Source organism: Triticum dicoccoides, chromosome 6B (assembly GCF_002162155.2).
Source record: "Triticum dicoccoides isolate Atlit2015 ecotype Zavitan chromosome 6B, WEW_v2.0, whole genome shotgun sequence".
Taxonomy (NCBI): domain Eukaryota; kingdom Viridiplantae; phylum Streptophyta; class Magnoliopsida; order Poales; family Poaceae; genus Triticum; species Triticum dicoccoides.
Genome location: NC_041391.1, coordinates 26,057,845 through 26,065,373, shown reverse-complemented (window position 1 = coordinate 26,065,373; position 7,529 = coordinate 26,057,845). Strand labels below are relative to the sequence as shown.

Genomic DNA, 7,529 nt, shown 5'->3' with positions numbered 1-7,529 from the left:
GAGGGGTATAAATCCGCGCTGCTACTAAGTGGTCTTCACCATGCCTCCCCGGACAGGCCATAGTAGGAGCGAGGGGTGTAAAACCTGCGCTACTACTAAATAAGTAGCTATAGCGCACGTAACACCCCCACGCTATTACTAAGCGTGTCCGGCCCGATCCACTCCCACCCCACCACACTCTCTCTCTCATCCCTAAAAAATCTCTCTATCTCATCCTCGGTCCACCCCCATCCCGGGCGTCTCGCTCACTGGAGGAGTCTCGGTCAGCCTCCCCTCTCCCTGATCTAGCCGCCACCTCTCGCCCTCCCGCGAACTCCATGGCGACTGCGGCCTGATCTGCATCCTCGCCGGCCCTGCTGCCTCGCCGCCGCCCTGCTGACCCCGTCTACCTCGCCGCCGCCCTAGTCTTCAAATCGCGGCTGCCCCACTTCAACCTGCCCGCCGCGCCAGGTCCAGCACACCGTCGCCGCCGGCAGGCAGAGATAGCTACTCCGTCTCCTCCCCCCTCTTAATTCCCCTACCTCCCTCGTTCCTGCCTCGGGCCGGCGAGCCCCTGCTGCGTGCGTGACCAGGGACAAGCCCTTGATTTTTGTTTGAGAAGGGATGAGGCCTGCCAATTTGTTTCTACGGAGAGCCCCTGCTCCTGTAGGCTACCAATTTGACCAGGGACAAGCTCAGAGTGGATCGATCTATTGTGGCCAAAATACACTGCAGTGATTTGTCCATGGGAGTACAACTTCCTTGAGCTTGTTCTCTAAGTGTGCACTGGTATTCATCTCCTTCTGATTGGACAAACTTCAGTTTTGAGGAAATGTCGTTCAGATGGATTACTACGCATGAGGGCTACATCTAGCATCCAATTTCCCCATGTTCTCCGGTGTTTACAGAGAGCCTACACTTATGTCAATATTGTTTTGTCAACTACTGTATCTATCTTCTGTACAGAGAGCCGTATATGTTTCAGACCAAAAATTTGCTTCTCTGTTCCCTTGTGATTATCATGTCTAGGTCGTCAAAACGATTACAGTAGATGTATAGAATTTTCATTGTTTGTAGCTACTATGCTCATATTTAAGTTTGTTCATTGCTTCTCATGCTGAAAAAACTAGTCTGTAGGGACTTGGTGTTGTAAAACTATTCTGTAGAGCGGCGTACAAGCTAGTCATGTGGGCTGGGGCGGCTGACGACGCTGGTTGACCTTCTCCTGTGCGTGCAGGGCAACATCGACGCTGGACCAGATGGACGAGCTGCAGTGCCAAAGGCCAAACTGGTACCTCTAAATTTTGCTTCAGTTTTGCTTCCTGCTAATCTGAATTTAGGGGAAGCTCTGAATTTTGTTATGTTTTGCAGGGAGAGGAATAGACGCTCCAGCAGCAGTGGTATTCTCTATGCAATCAAACAAGAAGCATTTAGTGTTGTTTCACCGAATCAAAAGAGACCAAAATCAGACCACATATGATTGCAGATTATGCGTGTGTATGTGGAGAAGATAACTGGGTCGATTGATTTGATGTTAATTTGTTTGCTTCACTCTGTTTATTTATGGCTACGACGACGGCGGCAGCACACGAGGTAAATTAAACCCATGCCCCTTCGCGTTCCCGTCCATTCCGCCGCCCACCTTGTGCTCCTAGCTGACGAACCCCTTTCCTGCTCCCCCCTTTCCGGCGATTGAAGATGAGGCGCAGGTGGGCGCCGAGGGGGAGAGCCAGCAGCCGGCGCTGGAGTATGAGGAGAGGATCCACAAGTTCCCCGGCGTGGTAAAATTACCGACCTAACTCTGAATCCTAGTTAATTTCGCTACTGTCCTAATCACTCTGCGAACAAGCAGATCGGCCAGAAACCTTATGTTTGCTGTCCAGTGTAAATGGTAGAGCTCGAAACCCTGGAAGCATGCTGAACCTCATGAATAGACCTGAATATTTGTTTTAGGTAGATGCTTGACCATTATGCTTTAGAAGAGTGCACGAGAGTCTACCATCTGAAACTGTAGTTGACCAATCTAATTTGGCATGACCAGTTGTTGCATCTCGGTGATAAAAGGGTTAACAATATCGAGGGATTTTGTTCGACCTTTGCATTTTCCGCAGGTTGCAATTCGTGTAGCACAAAGTAGTATATTTATTGGTCCATATGTTTGTAGATAATAATGGATCTGAATGTCTGAATGTCACATTATGTCACTATAAATGTCGTTTTGGACTTTGATATGGTCTTCCAGTGTACACTTTGACATCATTTTAAAATATGCTTCGTCGAATAAAATAGGCACATATAAGCAGAGTACATTTCATTAGGCTTGTTTTATCTGTTTGGTGTTATAGATGGTTGACGGGGAGAGACGACACTGCCGGTTTGCTGAAGTGGTAGGTTGCCATTCAGGTCAGTCCCCAATACTCTTCTTCCTTGGGCTCCAGAATTTACTTGCACTAGGGAGTTAGCCGAGCCACATTTAACCTGGTGAAGACAAGATTACGACTTTAGTACATTGATAGTCAACAGAAGAACACAACTAAAATATACGCAGAAGTTGTAGAGAATGTTTGGGTGTGATTCCTGTCGGTGGACTGATGAAATTTTTGGTAGAGCAATTCAGGCATGTAGTTGGATGGATGAATATACCTTGCATACATCTCTAGGATTTACAGCATGAAGCTAAAAATTGCTTGAGCCTACTATGTTATATATGTTAGGAGCATCCTCGGCCAGGTTAATTACTAATGATCTGAATTGCTTGAATAGCTGCAAACTTGTGGCCACACAAGTTAACTTTTTATATTTTACCTAATGATTTTTATACTAGCTAGCATTTCTCATATCACAAAAGCTGTTGCTGCACTTGGGATAGAATACAGGATTTTCTGAAAATGAAAGCGAGTTCACCATGACTACGACAGATACTAAGTAGTTTAGCTTGGGATAGAATACAATGCACGGGTTACAACAGAAGTTATTTCTTGTCTCACAATTACTGATTTCTCTTTGTTCTCATTTTCCTTTGTTAGCTGAAACTATTCCTTGTCTACAGATAAGCTGAAATTTTATTGAGGTCAAAATTATACGAATGTGAATATTGGCCATTCTGCTTCTTCCTGTCCATTTCTTGTATAAGTAGTTTACCAAGTCTTCTCCAATAGTAATGCGTATGTCATGTATGTTCCAATTCGCTCCCAATTTCCTGAATATCTATGATCTGAATATGCATAATTTTGATAAATTTGACAGGCACTCAGGGAGGTGCCAAGGAGATGTTGGACCAAGGCGTGGAGGCACTACGAGCTGAAGAGCACATAGCTGCAGATGTTGGAGGCCGGGCCGGTGAGCCGAGGATTGGAGGTAGCGCTGATTGGTGTTTTTATGGAGACATAGGATGCCACTGTTTGGTGTTTTTATGCATTTTACTTTGCTTGTAACTGTGTTTGCACTAGCTGGGAGTAAGTGACTTGGCAAGAAGTGTAGGTGTTTTAATTGAAGGCATGAAAAGCCATGACAATATGTATGCTCTTACAGGATGTGCTCTAATGCTGCTGGTTTATTATAAATCTTGGATTAGTAATGATGTGTAATTCTGTTGGTTTATTGCAAATATGTGTTTGTTTTAGTTGGAATTGTATGTATAGAATAGAATTGGTGGATTTAATTTTTTTAATTCCTAATTAGTTAGTAGTAGCGTGGGAAAAAAACCTGCAGTGCTTCTACTATTTCTTTACTAGTAGCGCGGGTTGCGCCCGCGCTACTACTAAAATGTTAGTAGTAACGCGGGTTTCACCCGCGCTACTACTAACTATTAGCTGTAGCGCGATACTAGTAGCGCGGGTACCCGCGCTGCTAGTAGCCATTTTACCCGCGCTGCTAGTAGCCTTTTTCCTAGTAGTGTGAGATCGAGGGAGTTGACGGAGCACAACGGGACAAAGATATATCTTAAATATTTCAGGCTAATAAGGCGCAGGTTAAAGAGGCGGGAGTATCGCAGCACGATAGAAAGAGATGCTAGCTTGAATTTTCGGCATTAGCAAGGCGCGGCTTGAAATTTCGGGAGAACAAGCTTAACGTGTACCCAAAAAAAGGCAATTTGCACCTCAACACGCACAACGCACACACAAACACCATTTAGACTAGAGTAAGGTACACGTGCATTGCACGCATGAGATTTGGTAACCAAATTATGAAAATACCACATTATAGCATGCACTAGTAGAAAAGGGGGCAATGGTCCAGGCCGGGTTAGCCCATTAGTCCCAGTTCAGTCCAGAACTGGAACCAATGGTGGCATTGGACCCGGTTCGTGAGCCCCGGGGGGCGAGCGGGCCACGTGGCCCATTGGTCCTGGTTCGTCTGGACCTTTTGGTCCCGGTTGGTGGGACGAACCGGGACCAATGGGCCTCGCTCCTAGCCCACCACCATTGGTCCCGGTTGGTGGCTTGAACCGGGACCAAAGGCAGCCCTTTAGTCTTGGTTCATGCCACCAACCGGGACCAATGAGGTGCCTATATATACCCACTCACTTAAGAGCAGAGCACACTACTCTGTTTTTTCTGGCAGCCGAGGGGGAGAGGGCTTGGTGGTGCTCTACCTCACCTCCTATGCAGACAAGGTGTTCGATGGAATGCCCAAGCCACACTACTTAAGCTTTCTCCTCTCCAAGCTCGACCTCCAAGCTCCATTTTTCTTAATATTTGTCTATGTTTAGCGGTTTGCCGCGCCCCGTCCCCGTCTTCACCGCCGTCGATCACCCGCGCCGATCTCATCGCCTGCACCACCGTGGTGAGCCTCTTGTTCTTATCTTCTTTCTGAAAGGAAAAATATTCTTACTTAAATGTTTAGATAGATACTTGTATTATTTTCTTACTTTTATTATTGCATCTTATATAGTGCGATGGTCTTGGTATCCACCCCCGTCGGCCCTCGTCCTGTCTATGATTCGGATGTGGTATATATTATCTTTTCATAACTATTGGTTCATTTATTGTTTATGAAAATTATGCCGACCAACGTGACATAGATTTTATTTATCTAGGAGGTTGTTGAAGCGGAAATTCCAACCTACCCTATTGTCGAGAGGTTAAATTTAGTTGAAGAAGAAAACAATTTCTTGAAGGAAAAAATAAGAAAATTGAGGAGGAGAAGATGATATTAGAGTTGCATGTTGCGGATGTCGTCGATGATCACAAGATCAAGATGGATGCAATGCGCTTGAAGATTAGAAAGATTAGAAAATATGCTATTCATACTGAGGCTTGGTATCATTATGCCGTTGGATCAGTTGTTACCTTGGTTGCGATTATGATCGCATTTGTTTTCGCATTGAAATGTTTTACATAGTTTCAATGTATGGTTTAATTAATTTAGATGCTCTATAGAGCTTTATGTTGTTCTGTAATGATTTTCGCTTGAAGATGAGAACTATGTATGTACTTTGGTTTTAATGTGATGATGAACTTCTATTAATTTGATCACTTAATTATCTATTCATGATGTTCTGTAATGATTTTTGACACACTTAATTATATGTAATGCACGCAGATGAACCGGCAATGGGTGTACGGTAACAGACACACCTCCGAGTACATTAAGAGCGTGCATGATTTTCTCGAAGTGGCTGAGGCAAACAAGCATAATGGTTTTATGTGTTGTTCATGCCCTATATGTGGGAATACGAAGTCTTACTCTGACCGGAAAATCCTTCACACCCACCTGCTTTACAAGGGTTTCATGCCACACTATAATGTTTGGACGTGGCACGGAGAAATTGGGGTTATGATGGAAGACGGCGAAGAAGAAGAGTACGATGACAGCTATATGCCCCCTGAATACGGTGATGCTACTGAACATCAAGAGGAACCAGACAATGTGCATGTTGATGCTACAACGGGCGAAGCTGCTGAAGATCAAGAGGAGCCAGACGATGTGCCCGATGATGATGATCTCCGCCGGGTCATTGTCGATGCAAGGACGCAATGCGAAAGTCAAAAGGAGAAGCTGAAGTTCGATCGCATGTTAGAGAATCACAAAAGAGGGTTGTACCCCAATAGCGAAGATGGCAACACAAAGCTTGGTACCGTACTAGAATTGCTGCAGTGGAAGGCAAAGAATGCTGTGCCTAACAAAGGATTTGAGAAGCTACTGAAAATATTGAAGAAAAAGCTTCCAAAGGATAACGAATTGCCCAACAGTACATACGCAGCAAAGAAGGTCGTATGCCCTCTAGGATTGGAGGTGCAGAAGATACATGCATGCCCTAATGACTGCATCCTCTACCGCGGTGCGTATAAGGATCTGAACGCATGCCAGGTATGCGGTGCATTACGGTATAAGATTAGACGAGATGAACCTGGTGATGTTGCTGGCGAGCCCCCCAGGAAGAGGGTTCCTGCGAAGGTGATGTGGTATGCTCCTATAATACCACAGTTGAAACGTCTGTTTATAAACGGAGAGCATGCCAAGTTGATGCGATGGCACAGTGAGGACCGTAAGAAAGACGGGAAGTTGAGAGCACCCGCTGACGGGTCGCAGTGGAGAAAAATCGAGAGAAAGTACTGGGATGAGTTTGCAAGTGACCCAAGGAACGTATGGTTTGCTTTACGCGCGGATGGCATTAATCCTTTCGGGGAGCAGAGCAGCAATCACAGCAACTGGCCCATGACTCTATGTATGTATAACCTTCCTCCTTGGATGTGCATGAAGTGGAAGTTCATTATGATGCCAGTTCTCATCCAAGGCCCTAAGCAACCCGGCAACGACATTGATGTGTACCTAAGGCCATTAGTTGAAGAACTTTTACAGCTGTGGAATGGAAACGGTGTACGTACGTGGGATGAGCACAAACAGGAGGAATTTGACCTAAAGGCGTCGCTGTTCGTGACCATCAATGATTGGCCCGCTCTCAGTAACCTTTCAGGACAGACAAACAAGGGATACCACGGATGCACGCACTGTTTACTTGACACCGATAGTATATACCTAGGAAGCTGCAGGAAGAATGTGTACCTGGGCCATCGTCGATTTCTTCCGACCAACCATCAATGTCGAAAGAAAGGCAAGCATTTCAAAGGCGAGGCAGATCACCGGGAGAAGCCCGCCATGCGTACCGGTGATCACGTACTTGCTATGGTCAATGATTTACACGTAATCTTTGGAAAGGGTCCCGGCGCACTAGCTATTCCGAATGACGCCGAGGGACACACACCCATGTGGAAGAAGAAATCTATATTTTGGGACCTACCCTACTGGAAAGACCTAGAGGTCCGCTCTTCAATTGATGTGATGCATGTGACGAAGAACCTTTGCATGAACCTGCTTGGCTTCTTGGGCATGTATGGAAAGACAAAAGGTACAGCTGAGGCACGGGAGAACATGCAACATTTGCACGAAAAAGACGACATGCCTCCAAAGCAGTATGAAGGTCCTGCCAGCTATGCTCTTACCAAAGAAGAGAAGGAAATCTTCTTTGAATGCCTGCTTAGTATGAAGGTCCCGACTGGCTTCTCGTCGAATATAAAGGGAATAATAGATATGCCAGAGAAAAAGTT

At 45.6% G+C, this 7,529-nt stretch overlaps 1 long non-coding RNA gene across 2 annotated transcripts; it reads left to right on the top strand.

The window, feature by feature from the left end:
* The first annotated feature begins 468 nt into the window (after window positions 1–468).
* On the top strand, window positions 469–3,579 carry LOC119320313. Of its 2 annotated transcripts, XR_005154910.1 has the most exons (6): window positions 469–768; window positions 1,217–1,270; window positions 1,351–1,572; window positions 1,678–1,760; window positions 2,325–2,382; window positions 3,226–3,579. It is a non-coding gene; the product is annotated as an uncharacterized LOC119320313 (long non-coding RNA). The 2 variants fall into 2 exon arrangements; XR_005154909.1 differs by having other exon boundaries at window positions 474–1,270.
* Window positions 3,580–7,529: the final 3,950 nt, after the last annotated feature.